The 15,132-nt window shown below is 38.1% G+C and overlaps 1 protein-coding gene across 9 annotated transcripts in view; it reads right to left on the reverse strand.

The window, feature by feature from the left end:
- SEMA5A (semaphorin 5A) overlaps nt 1-15,132 on the reverse strand; it is a 326,650-nt gene that overhangs the window by 245,566 nt on the left and 65,952 nt on the right. For 8 of the 9 annotated variants that reach the window (XM_030495666.1, XM_030495658.1, XM_030495648.1 and 5 more), the window contains one exon: nt 2,241-2,336. The gene's annotated coding sequence lies outside the window, so the exon portion shown is untranslated. Of the gene's footprint in view, nt 1-2,240; nt 2,337-3,200; nt 3,229-15,132 lie in introns of those variants that run through there. The other variant, XM_030495683.1, reaches the window with a different exon arrangement.

Below are 15,132 nucleotides of genomic sequence, written 5' to 3' on the forward strand. Positions count from 1 at the left end.
AGCCCCAAGATCTCAGGCCAGCTCAAAATATTTTACCATTACTGATCCTGAATTTCATCCACCATTTTAATAGCCACTTAGTTTTATAAGGTTCTTCTGCAGTTTTTCAGTCTGCCCTCTTTTCTGCTACCTTCTTTTCCCATCAGTAACTTAGTTTCAGAAACAAACCTTGTCACCACACTTCCGTTCCAAGCTACTTATGAATATAAAGATCTCCCTGGGCACTCACAGAGATCTCTGTGGAAATCCACTGGTGATCTCCAACACATTTTTCTCTTCTGTTTCTTACCATTTAACCAATTATTTACACAGTTGGCAGTCCCCCCCCCTTAACCTGTGCCTGTTTAGTTCTTTTTGAAGTTTTTTTTTGAGAGGACTTTGAATACAAAATGCCGTTTCAAAAAGTAGAACAATACATCATAAAATCTCTTTCATCTGTATGCTGCTTACCTCCCTCAAAGGAGCAGTTTAGTATGCCTTGACTTCGAATCACAAAAATATTGGCTGGAAGGGATCCCTGGGAGTTATCCAATCTGACCAACCACTAAAAGACACAGTAGATCAGATCAGCTGTAACACTGTCCAACTAAGACTTGAAAGCCTCCATTCAGAGAGATGACACCCCTGCTCTCTAGGTAACTTCTTCCAGTGCTGTTACCCTCCTAGTGAAAAAGATTTTCCTATAATGCCCAATCAGAATATTTCAATCTGCAATCTTTGTATGTTAATCCCCTGCTACATGGTTTGCCACTACTAAGAATATTGGCTCTCTCATCTTTGTAAGCACCCTAATATTAAGCTAATATTCATCTGTTTCTAAATCTCCTCTTTATCAGGCTCCCCTTCACAGAAATCAATTCTTCCTCAGTATCTCCATCACATTTATCTGATGGCTTTTCTAAACCAGCCACTAATCTAATTTTTAAAATAATCCACCCAATTTAAACAAGAGACCTATTGGTTTCTAGGCTCCCTGATTCATAGAATCAGAGAATAGGTAGGGTTGGAAAGGACCATAAGATCATCTAGTTCCAACCCCCCTGCCTTGGGCAGGGACACCTTGCCCTAAACCATGTGGCCCAAGACTCCATCCAACCTAGCCTTGAACACTGCCAGGGATGGAGCATTCACAACTTCCTTGGGCAACCCATTCCAGTGCCTCACCACCCTCACAGTAAAGAACTTCTTCCTTACATCTAACCTAAACTTCCCTTGTTTTAGTTTGAACCCATTACCCCTTGTCCTATCACTACACTCCCTAATGAAGAGTATCTCCCCAGCATCCTTGTAGGCCCAATGAATGCCTTCTAAAACATGGCATCAAGTTAAACATCTTCAAGTTCTCGACAGCAGAGATACTTTAATGCAAAAGGCTGCACACCACAGTCAGTAGCTGGCCTACTTCACTCTTCCATTCCCTAAAAACTTGGGTGAGCTACATCTGGACCCGTTAAACAGAGAACACGCAATTTGTTCTCCTCTCAATCTCTCCTACAAACGATTCCAGCTGAGAAAGGCAATCTCATAAGCCTCCCACAAGCATGCTTCCAAAACAGGAGCCACTCCATGCTTTTCAGTGCTAAGCACATCCACACAAGAATTATTTAGTTTTCTGCCATGACTTTATCTCAGATCATTCATTTCATAATGGCATAATATGCAGGCCACACAGACTCTTCAACTGGCTTCCTGCTATTGGTGTGGCTGAAAAAAGAGCATTTATTAATTTTATGTTTAGCCTGATAGGGGGATTTTTTTTGGTCCTATTTAGTTCTTTGAACACAACCACATCTTTTTTTAAGATGGCCTCTTGCTCTTAATAGTCTCCTCTACCTTGTCATTTAGCTATAAAGGCTTCCTTTTCCTAATTCTTTTTTAGACTGATGTTAAGCATTCGTGTGGAGCCTTCAAAACAGCATCCTGAAATAGTGTCTCTGCCACCTACAAACATGTTACCCTTACAGCTGCCCTTTTAGTTTCTCTTTAAATAAACATCCCCATTTTTATGTAGTTTCCCTTTTCAAAGTTGAGTATAATTTAAGAGAGGAGAGAAGAAAGGAGAATTGCAGGTTGTTTTTCTTGCACTCCTCCCATTTCTTGCATTTCTTTAGCTTAGGGAGGAAAGAAAGGCAGAATAACTGTAATGGTCTACAAAGTCATCTCACAGGTCTTTTCCCAGACAGCATCTTAGAATCTCTCCATGACATCAGCATCTACCCACTGTACAGTCTCTTACCTACCTTTTAGTCACCATCCCTCTGTAATCATCTACTGCCTCCGTTCAGCTTTTGTGCAGAGCCTAGCACAGTGGGGTCCTGGGTCTACCTTGTAGGCTCCTAGGAGATAAGGAAACATAAAAGAGAAATACTAGGTATTGAAAAGACCGCTCATCAGCAATTCTCAGACATTTATAGCAGTCATAAAACATCTGTCTCTCAAGACAATAAATTAGAGATGTAAGGCTCTGAACTACACAGCATGAACAAGAACCAAACAAAGAAGCAGCGGAAACAAAAAATAATTCTTTAAAATAACTGGCAGCTTGGGATAAAAATCAGAATAGAAGAGTACTTGTTACAGAGCTACCAAAATCCATGTGACTTATGAATTTGAGAAAAATCCTCACTGTAAAAATCTCCCTTGTAACCTTAACCACAACTTCAAATTAAACATGCCTAATGTGGGCCCTAAGTGAAATCCATGACAAAATTCAGCTGGGCAAAACTTTAGTATTCTTTTATCTCTCCATAAAGCAGGAAGCTCAAGAGAAAAATGAAGTTACTGTCTAGCATCTCAAAACAATACAAAGACATTTTCAAGAAAAAGATGCATCATCAAGAACACTTCAAAACATTAACCCATTTTGTGGAATGACAAAGACAATATAAATATCAAAAAAATTATCATGCTGGTTTCTTTCTTGAAACAAAGAAGGTAGTGCTAATCAATCAAGTGTTATCTTTACGTGAAACGGCAAGACAGGAATCACATAGCAGTTTCCTGCTCTCAACACCTCGACAAGAAGGTACTTCACTCCAGAAGTAAAAAACAATAATAGTCTATCTATCTAATTTAAGCTTCGTTGAGATTGAGAATGTCTACAGCACAGAACAAATACACTAGCAATCAATAGTTCGCCCTTGAACTTAATCAGAGACTTAAGGCAAAAAAGGACTCATTGTTCCACTCTGTTTACTCACAGACTGTACTGGATGACTGGTAGTGCTTGTGATTTTTTTCCAGTGCTTTTTCTGACCTACGGAAGTCTCAAGAAATCTGCCAAATGCATAAGCAGTACTGTATAAAAAACATAGCAAGAAAGCATCATATGAGCAAGAATTCCTCTCCAGGTTAGACAATCAAGATCCAGACTTATGTCCAACACATCAATATTTCTCACAAGCCCTCTGCTCTGTATCAACAAGTTATTCAGATTTTTATCATTTACATATTTTATTCTAAATTAAGAATTTATATCATATGAACATATATACACACCCCTCCACGAAATTCAACAATGTCAAACTCTGCTATAGAAGTTGCCAAGAGTAGATTTAGGTAGTGTTCTCCATGGCACAGGGAGACACAATTGAACATAAAGGATGGAAGGTCACTTTGAATTTCATAGCCCAAGCTGGTAGGTGAAGCTTATATTGTCAAGAAGACATTGCATCACCTTTTCTTTGCCTCCCACTTTTCAGAAAGGCAAGGGCAAATTTAAACCTTGGAAGAGGACCAAGTTCTGCTTTTTATATTACTCCGTAATACTCTGAGACATTCAGTCTTGTCAAGTAATTAATTATAACTATTACCATGCAGTAAGTTCTACAAACAACTACAAGCAACCCATCCCTAAGATGCAGCATGCTAGTGATTTATGTATGCACTCACTACACTAGAATGAGCAGCTGAATTATTATGCTTTGAAACATTACAAAGAAGGCTGTATACCTCAATTTTTCTAAACAAATGACAGTACTACTGCTTTCTATAAGCACTTCAACTCGCCACTGTCCCCTCACCACTCATTTCAGAATTCGTGCTTCTACATAAACACCTCCAATTTTATTTTAGCAAAATAAAAGCTTTAGCAAGTTTATTTTTATTCTAATCTGAAGAATTACCTAGACAAAATAGGAAAGCAAATTATGAATTCACCTTATGGATTTAGGGAAAACACGCACACACACAGAAATAAACTCATAAAGCTTGGATTTTTACAGATTCATATCTTGTTTCTCCTTTACCTCTTAATAAGTCTGCTGTTCTAATGACTGTGGCAGCACCCTCATCAGGCACTATACAGTATATGTTGTGGGTAGGATAACTCTAGAAAAATAGCCTGAATATTCATTTAGTTAAGCTAAACTTAGGCTAACTCAGCCTACACAGCCCACACCAAACCAATCTTACAGAAATTGTAAATTAAACCACCAAAATCAGAAGACACACTGAAAAAAACCCTACTTTTTTTTTTTTTGGGGGGGGGAGGGGGAGTGCCGGGAGGGGTATATAACCATGTTTTAGTTTACTTTTGCTTTGGTTTAGCATCATTTGCTAAAGCAAAAAGGCTACAGTGGCTGTGCTCCTTGTCTCTGTCTCCTCTCCTTTCAAAATGACTTCTGAAACTGATGACCAATTTCAATCTCACACAGTAACTTTCATGAAAATGACCAGGCAAAACAAGAGACAAGATCACTTTCCAAACAGCTCTTTTTCCCTACTCTCACTGACAAACACAGGCACACAAGAAGAGAATTCAGCCATGATACATTTTATTTGCCAAGAAGCACATAAATTTAAAAAAACAGGGAAAAAACACCCCTACCTTCTGCGAATGGATAAAAATATACTTAGGTGTATATTAGTGGAAGTTTTCCAGAAATCTTCACTAGATTTAATCATAAACACATAGAAGTGTTGCTTCCCACTGCAGTTAGAATATGGTACTGAAGTCATTGGTACAACCAAGTGGTACGATTAAATCTGGTGGGGATGCGAAGGAGGGTGAACATGCAGGTAACAGCCTTCACTGTCGTACAGACACAGGCACTGCTCTCACATCCGTCTAGTATATTGGGAAACATGTTTGGCTACACATTGAACCGAGTAAAGAAACAATCGTGGCATGCCTAGACATTGCGGCTCGTCTGTGTGCTGAGACTTCCCACTCCTGTTGTAGCTGTACAGCACTGCTCAGGCAGCAACCTCACCTTAGCCAGTCAGCTGGGAGCTTGGCTTGGTACCCAGGATTTTCATACAACACCTAATGGCAACCACTGCTCACCTTGCAAGGTAAAAGAGGACACTGAGAGGGATAAGAACACACCTGCTCCACACCACTCCAATAGCCGGCCTTGGCTTTTGCTCCACAGAGATCAAAACCCATGTTAGGCAAGCTGCTCTAAGCGTCCTCTGCTGATGTTGGTGGAGCTGAAGCATCAAGAGCAGCAGGGAGATGCTCTTGATGCTCTTTTCCCCCACTTTAGTGCTCTCACACTTAGGAGAAATAAGCACATATAAGTAACTTTATTTACTGCTTAATGTACTACTGAACAAATTATTTGCTTTTGTTGCTATCTGGCAGCGGGAAAGAAAATCATGTAAGAACAGAAGTGTACCAAAATTGAGAGGGAGGCAGGAAAATACTAATAATGGTAATAATAATAATAAAACCTGCCTGCATTATGCAAATATAGCCCACTTTCAGGAATGAATCAAGGATGAACGCTCAGAACAGCTGCTATATAAAACCTTGTGCTCTTTCTACAAAAACTAACATTGCTTCTTATAATGTATGCTACCTAATATTACTACTTATCTTTCTCTTTTCATGATGAAGAGGTCCTCACGTTAAGAAGGAGATCTCATTAAATCCAGTTTATTTGCTGGACTAAAGAATAAATGTGGAAAGATGGCAATTATTAAGCAAAATCTAGGCATGAGGAACATGAAAGAAATGGGAATACCCTTCTTATGAAGCTGCAGTTTCTGTATATTTCTCAAATCACAATATTGAGTAAAGTAAAACCAAAATAAATGTAGGAAATTTTAGGAAAAAGAGCAGAGCAAATGAAAAATCAACAATGTCTTTGAGTGTGTCCCAGCCACCATGTTTGAGATCACAGAACCAACCCAAACAGGCAGATACCCACCAACACACACTGCAGAGGAGAAGCAAATTGTATGGAATGCTACATACAGGGCTGGGAAATGTCCAGGTCTTCACAGATGAGCCTTCTGGTTCAGCTCAGAAATCAGATCCAGACAAAACAGGAGCAGTACCAGGACTCCCTTAATCTCCAGCATTGTTTCTGCCTTGCTGAACTAAAGCTCCAAGTCATGAAGAACCATGGACATCTGCACACACATACATATACTCCCACATGCAAATCACATAAGTAATAGATCTGACTCATCCAGAGTCTGTCAGGCTTAATTCATAGGCATGGTAAATCCAACGTAATCAGAGTATGAGACATGGCCCATATGAAGATCATTTTTGGAGAAAAGAAGAAAAAGAAGAATCCCATAAAGCAGACTCATTCCACTTGCTGGAACACATGCCAATGCTAAGGAGTACAAGCCCTAGTTACATTCTACATATTGATAGCTAATACTATTAGCCATGGTTCCTTTTTTACAGTTTTATGAACGGGACAATCTTGACAAAGAAAATGAGATTCATGAATAACCTACAGCTTTAATTTTATTAACAGTATCACTTTATTCTCCACTGGGCCAAAATAAGAACAAATATAGAGACTGGAGTGGCAGGATGGGAAGTGTGTTGCCGACAGGAAAGCATAGGCCAGAATGTGAAGCCACCAGTCAGCCAGAGTTCTCTGGCTGAAAATTATAAAACAGAATGACATAACAGCTATTTGGTTTTGCAAGGATTTGACTAATAATAGCATGTTTAAAGCCATTGAACTTGCCCTACTTACTTGCTTTAACTCCATCTGGGTCAAAGTGACAAGACATGTTAGTGTAAATTTAACCTTTTAACTAACCACCACAGATTTATAGTCCAAGAGCAGCACTTCGTTCTTGCCAAAAACCACGATTCCCAAAATAGTAATTTTTAAAGTATAATATATTATTAAGACTGCTGACAGAAGGAACAGTATTATCTAGTTTAAAATGGTAGAGATGGAGAAAAACAACAATAAAGGATAAATTACTGTGGTCTTGCTCCCACTGATGTCATGTTTTTCATGAAGACTTCAAAAAGCCTGGAAAATATGGCCTTTATCCAACTTTCTGTAGATCGCACAACCGAGTATTTTTATTTAAAATAAATCAGTTCTGATACAGCTCTGATCTTGAGTTTGACAGCAAAACTTCTGAAAATATTTGTTCTTGCACATGACACCATTTATCTTTGTGCTTTTCTGGTCTTTGACTTAAGTCTATAGGACATTTCAAGCGCTCTGTTGCCATTGGTATTCACTGTCTACATGTCTCTGTACTCTTGCATGGTTTCCTGAACCTGAAGTTCGTAGGATTGATAATCGAGACAGATTTTTCTAGCTCTAACATAATGACAAGACTAACACTTTTTAGCCAGGTCGTGTTAATACTGACAACACAAGAAGCTGAGAGTTTCATGACCAGAGAAACCAACGTCATACTGAAAGTCAATGAAGAGGGTTATTAAACACTCTAACATAACATACACAAGATCTATTCTTGTGTGTGTGCATGTCTACAAGATTTAGATTTAAAAAAATGAATGTTTCTAGCATTTATGTGTGTCCTTAAGATGAAACGTAATAGATGTGTTAACTTTTCTTTTTGTTTGGGCAGGGGGTTAATATTTCAAGGATATCATAGAACAATCTTCTTGAGTCTCCTTTCTTTCTCAAAATGCAACACTGTACTGCTTCTACATCTTCTACAATTTTCACCTGTAAGAAAAATAGTCTTAACATCACTCCACCCATGCTGATAACAGCAACTGCCCATGGAATAAAATGTTATTTCTCTTCTGGAATTCTGCCAAGTAATTTCATGTCCTAACCGATTCTCATATTTAAGTCACGCTCTCAAAACTGATGCTAGCATGTCAATCTTAAATTTCACTGATCACCACGTAAGTTCTTCAATATCCATGCCAATTGAGGAAAAAACAAGCAAATGAGAATACCCTTTAATCTATGCATTTAGTCTGCATTAAACCAAACAGTTAATCCCTTTCTTTCATTAACCAGTACATGGCTACTTTATTTTCCAAAGAAGGAAAGCAAGCTAAGAAAGGTAAAACCAAGACTATGGGTATCATAGAAGAGAAATCCTGAGCAAAGCATCTTTAGATATGTAACAATAAAACATTATGTTTTACCTGATCTTTTGCAAAAGCCAGAGAACCTTTTCAATCTAATTTCAAAAATACAAGTAAAGCTTAGATGACAGACACCTTTTAGAGAAAAAGGCCCACAACCTTCAGGAAAACCCTGGGGTTTATTTACTGTTCTGAAAGACATTTTCTGTACTGCAGGATAGCTGCTGATATATTTTCTGTAGCATACTTAATGCAGAGACATCTGCTCGCTAGCGGACAAGGATGAAGCCTGGGGTTATGAGACCTGAATTATACTTCTGGCTTAGCAACTGATTTGTGGTGCAGCCTTGAGAATCTTGATCAGTCCCCATTTCACCATGAGAAAATGTAAAGATGTCTTTTAACATTTCCCTGTTTCCTTAAATAAAATGCAAGCTTTTATATATCTCAGTGAACTGCATTATGAAAACTGCAGTTCCAATTAACAGTGAACTCCTAAGTATAGTGACGACTTCAGGAAACCTTTATGGTCACATTCTCTCTGTCATAGAGCCCTGCTGCCTTCTGGAGAAACAGGACTGAATAGATTCATGTAGGTACTGCAGATGCCAAATAATAACGAAAAGACTAATCCTGAATATTGCAGCTGCTGATAACGCTCACTGCCTAACAATGCAGAAAGTATTACACTCACTATTGCCTACAGCATGCACTGCTTCAGAGAAAAAAAAATTATATGTAGTCTAGGGGAATCCAAGATGATAGTCTGAAAAGAAAAATAACTCAGTGCATATAGCTTGAGGTTATGAGGAAACTGTCTGCTAATATGCAGCAGGCTCCCATAATTGTGCAGCTGAAGTAATAATACCCCAATAAAATGCCATTACAATGTACAGTGTTTAACAACTATGCCAGTTTTCACATGTCAGTTTATTCCACAACCTGACTTATCCACAAAATGATTTAAAGAAATTATATCCACTACATTTTAAAGACAGAAGACTGTATTAAATCTTTTGTAAGTCTATTAATTTTAATTGTGATATATCAGGTAAAAAATAGATCTGTAGTCTGCTTTTACAAGTGGGGGAAGATTTCTTAAACAATAGGGAGGGTGGGGGGCGTGATGCAACACATCAACAAGCTTCAGACAATTTAGGTTCCCAGCCCAAATGTGCTGGAATAATTTATAAGAATAAGAGAAAGACTTAAAAAGAGTTTCATAATCTATAGTGCTTTCATCTACTGCCTCAATTTTTTTTTTTCTATTTTTTTTTGGTGGGGGGGGAAGGCTTTAAATTGTTCTCCTCCAGTGACAGATGCTTTCCCTTCTTCCATCTCAGCATGCATGAGACAAAGACAAAAATTAACATATTTGTCACCAGAGCCAGAACACACAGCACAGTGCATCTGGTACCATAAGCTGCAAACTGATAGATGCTCTCCCCTCCCCAGCAAGCTTCTTAGCTCTTTAGCTCTTCTCTACCTTCAGCACAAAGTTGAATGCTATGTATTTTTATTTTTTTTTTCCTAGGTGGCTGCAGAGATGGCAAGAATACAGCGGTTGTGATCTGGACATATTCCAAACTTTGGCTGAAACATTCTTACCCAAGGCCAAATGTTTTCCCCATCAGCAGTGAAAGCATTCAATAATTTGGCATTCTTCTAACAGCCTATCCCTCCCTTTGCCACCCAGCATGCACGCACACTCCCATCTCCCTGGCCGCTCGCAGTGCTGAAGCAATCACAAATGCCTCAGGCAAAGCAAAGGTACAGAGGTAAACACTTTAATCCTGGCACCATCCCAGGGAGGACACACATAATAATTTCCAAGCTCCTCTTCAACAGATTTTTTTTTTCCCTTGTGTTCAGTACTAACAAAATTAAGGAAGGAGAAGAGTTTAATGTACAACTAGGATCCCTGTCAAGAATTTCATTAAAATGTCTAGTTCATCATAAACTGTTACTAAAAGCAAATGTCTACTATTCCCTGTTGTGTGCTAGGCTTAAATGACACAGCAGGCAGCAGATCCCGGCATTGCTCTGCACTGTGCCCACAGCTAACTTCTTTTTACAGCCCTCCTTGCCCTCCTCCAGTATCTCAAATCTTTCCAGATTCTACATTTAAAGTGGCATATTACATTACATTAACTTTTTTCTTTTTTTCTTTTTTTTTAAGGTTAAACTACTAAGTAGAGCATGAAGTACCTGATTCTTCATTCGCCACACTGATGTCCTACACCTTCACCTCAGACAGCAGAAAAAGAATACCTGGATCTGATTTTGTTCCTGTATTTCAAGTCTGCTTGAGATACCCATGTCATGTAAAAACATAATATAAAGGACAGGAAGAGGTTTTGGTAGCTGGTGCTGGGGATGATCTGCAGTTGGTGTACTCAAGGGGTTGGGAGAAGTTACACAGAAAAGTAAGCAGAGAGATTAAGCATGTTATCCTGAGGGGCGTTTATTAATATGCCACGTTAATTTCAGTATCTGGTATTGGTCCTTACCGTCTTCAACAACTCACGAAGTAACCCTTCCAATTTAGATTTTAATTCACAACTTCATAGTATGAATCAGTAATACATACAGAACTGCAGCAAACTGCCCAATAACCAGGAAACTCTCATTAGAAATGCCTGTAGGAACAGTCAACAACTTGAATTGTGACAGATTTTGCTTACTAGGAAGGGATGGGAGGATGCCTGTCCTGTCTGCAAGCACTTGTATGATTCCGCTCTTCCTGATCACTCATAATTATATAAGAAGTAAAAGGCATTTGATTTAAAACATCTGCACCACAGCAAGTCCCTAAAATTTTCCTAGAACAACTGCAGGAAATAAATAGCACAAACACGGAGAAGAAATAACTAAGACACACCCAGATTTGATATGGAAATCCGAATGTTAGGATTGGTACTCCTTTCAAACACAAACAAGGCAGCTGGAAAAGTTGCCATGTTCCAAAGTTCTCATTCTCCTTCAAAGGTAAGAGAACTTGAAACAATGCAACAAAGCAAGAAACGTGCTCCACAGATAAATCTGTGAGATGATAATCACACTTCTCTAAGATAAGGTTCAAACTCTACCATTGACTAAATATACACACTTGGTGTCCATGCTGCATTTGCCAGTGCTTTTACCCATCCCACATCTTAACTTATTTTCTAACTTTCTACCCCAAGGTCTGAATTCTTTCAAAACAAATTAATTTGGCTCTCACATTACTTTGTGCTGGAAGCAGTACTGATACATAGAGATCATAAATGAAAATGAGACCACACAGAATGATATACTACATTATCCTAGACAAAAACAATGTTAAAATGGGATTTAAAGAGAGTAACATTAAAGTAAAAGGGTAAAAGAAATTATATATAATTATTGTAGTATTTTACAATCATTACTGCAGATGAGAACAAACTGAACAAAAATCTGAAAGCATTAGGAAACATGAAAGCACACTTAAACTCCCAGACCACTTCAAATTTCTGCTTTTTGCTGTGCACTGCGTATGTAAATATTGCTTGTAGCTCCAGATCAGACACAGCTGCATTTTAAGAACATTTTGGATTTCTTCTGTTTTTTCATTGTTTTTCTTACTTTGATTCACTCAAGAAGAAGTTTCCATGGCAAAGCCACTGCTTTAACAAGATAAGGAATGTATCACATACAATTTACTTTGGAAGGGATTGTCAGGTATCTGAAGGTTAGGGACTTTTTTTTATAATCTAAACAAGCTGCAGGGATGCATTTAATGGTTCCCTCACAACCTTCTCCTAAGGAAGCATTCTTATTCTCTCATACAGAAATCTGATTAATAATTAAAATAAAATTAATAAAAAACCCAAACAAACAAACAAACAAAAAAAAAAAACCCCAACCAAAAACCCACCACAGAAAAAAACAGAAAATGTTTTTCTATTCCTTCATTGGAAAATGCTCTTCCCCAGAAGACCTACAGGCCTTGTACTTTGTGCTTAAAGTCCCAAAGTAGGTAGAGCAAACAGACATTCAGGCAGTCATTGTAGTTTAGGACACAGAGTTGGGCAGTTCTGGAGGCAGACACAAAGAAGAGCAGAGAAAATAAATATGGGCCCTCTATTTTCACTTTATTATGCTCAGAAGCTAGAATCTTAGGGCTCAGTAATTTCTTATCCTCCTACCCACTAAACTGCAGCTCAGAAAAATGCTAACACTGAAAGATAGCGATAAACACTTCTTGGTAAGTGGTTTCAGGCATACAGGCCTCCTTCCTTTTCTACAAAGTATAAGGATCATCTGCTTTTATAGTGGGTAGTCAAGAAAAACACCTCATTTTCATATGGAATATTAATGGGAAAGTACTGGATAGCCTGTAAATGCAAAAGCAGATCCCATTCGAGAGGCAGGCATTAAGGCACCGAAGTGGAGAATATTCTGATTCAATAACTGAAGGAAATCAAACTAATATTGAAATAGAAAGGATAAGGCAAGTCATCAAGTGGAAGGTTAATAAACTCAGAACTATGTATCCTGTTCTTGTTTACGTATTCTTACATGCATAAAACTGCAACAAGAGACAGTGCTATTTGCCCATTCCTGACAACGTCTCAATTCATGACTCACTTCTGCATCTCTTGAAACATCTGTAAACCAGAAAAGTCATTACAGACAACTGGTTACCTAAAAATTTGATGAGTAGGCCATGTGCAGTATGTGGGGGTTTTTTTTGTTTTTCGGTTTTTTTAAATACAGTTGATTTTACTATAATTTCTAACAGAGGATATATGCCTGGGACTTAAGACATCTGTTGTTTCTTCAGGTTCAGAGCTTTGCTTGCAGTTTGTAAATTAAAACCAGCTTTCTCAATAAAAGCCAAAGTTAGTATGTGAAAGCTAAAGAAGAAAATTACAGTCATCACAATATTTTCTCTATAGCCTATTAAGTGACACCTTTAGAAAAGTCAGTCTGTTGACAGCAGTATGGCAAAATTAACAAGCTCATTTTCCAGGCATCTCATCTGTATGACGGCATGAAAAGTCAATAAAAGCAATTAGTGCTGCTCAACAGCAGCTCTGACTCCCCAAAGTGCATAACAGAAATCTTCTGGGGAAACTTGTATGAAACCCAAGTTAGTTGCCCACCTAGTACTGCTAACTGTGTGTTACATACTAAACAGAGACACAGTCTATTTCTTCAGAGATCTTCTCCCATTTGGCATTAGCCTGTCTCCCATCAGACAGATTATGTCAGAGCTTTATTAATGATCTTTTACTAGCCTCTGAGTGTGAAAGATTCAAAGAAAGAAAAAGATGGAAAAAGTCAGAAGAGTAACATGTCTCCCACCCCTTTTTTAGAATGGACTTTACAGAAATTGCTGCAGAAGGAACATCACCTTCATTTGCACCAGCATATACAAGGGGGGTCGTTTTTGTTTTCATTCAAGTTATTTTTACAGACACACTACTTCCAATGTGTGGTCTACCTCCATAGAGAAAAAAAGTGGTTAAGGATGCCAGAGCTGTCCCCTCAATGGCAAAGGAACAAGAAGAGTTGGAGAGCAGCAACCATGGTAAGAATTACATTCAGGTCACTATAAGCATTCCCACTGGTCTCCACAAAACACCAAACAAACAAGACTGGAATTCATTCAACTCCAGCTTCAGCCTTTCAATACCTATAATTGCTCCCAAAGGGCTAATGAGGAAGCCAGTTCTCCATCTCGTAAGAAATACTGACAGACACCCAGAAAGCAAGGCATTTGGTACTGTGCAGCAGATGAAGCTCACCCTTAAAATACTGGGAGAGGTAGTGAGGGAAGTGGATTTTTAGTGAATCAAACATATCCAATAATTTCAGTCTACTGCAGAAAAGCATTCATCTGCTGTCTTTCTTCTCAGACAGCCCTATTTTTAAACCACCTGTTTCATAAAATGGCTCTCTTTATAAATTACAAAATGCAGTAAGGCCCTCTGAAACAAATGGGACGTGAGACAAAGAACAGTGAGAACTACTGCGTTAAGAATAGCTCTGGATGGATTTTGACAACTTGCTCTGTTCAGACAAGTTAACATCATTTCAGTTCCTTCCCTACTCATCAAAATGGGGTTTCAGACTTAGACAAGATGGACTTTTACAAAGATGTGGCTTAATTCTCGTTTACAAAGCAGTAATTATGCTTGATCCTCAAGAAAACAAACCTTTATATTTATTGAAATACTAGATATTCTTCCCCTTCGATGGAAGATCTAATACTTACGCTCAAAGACACACTGCAGGAATGATTCTTTTTTGAAATGCATTGTAGGTTTTGGACTTCTTGAATTTGAGACATATTATAAAAATAGCAAATCAGCATCTCTGAAGTCTAACACATCATCATTCCCAATAAATCACCTCCTAAACAGAATTAGTCTAGTAAAAACTCAATTCATGGCCCACTCTTAAAAGATTTTTCAGTGTTTTATTGCACTCTTTAATGATGTGATTTTACAATCTAATTATTCATCAGTTATCTTGGATCATCACCTTAAGCTCCAATTTCAAAGATCAGCAAAAACAAATTTAAATTGTCCTCTGGAGTTCTGAAACATTTTTCTGACTAGCAAAGTTGGTCAAATTAAACTTCAAATATCATGGCAACTCTTCTGAAATTCTTTTTAAATATATCATCTACCACACTTTGGAGGCAAAGGAGTTTTCTCCAGCAGATGTTCAAACCAAAAACTAATTTAATGTGCTAGTACCTCATCCTGCAGATGGCAAGCTTTGAGTTCCCTCCTAATTTCTTGTTAGAAAAACCCCCATAACTTAGTCCTGCAAAACTAAGAACCACTTTTATGTCATGGATTATTAAATTGAACCAA

Source organism: Strigops habroptila, chromosome 1 (genome assembly GCF_004027225.2).
Source record: "Strigops habroptila isolate Jane chromosome 1, bStrHab1.2.pri, whole genome shotgun sequence".
In the NCBI taxonomy this organism is placed as follows: Eukaryota; Metazoa; Chordata; class Aves; order Psittaciformes; family Psittacidae; genus Strigops; species Strigops habroptila.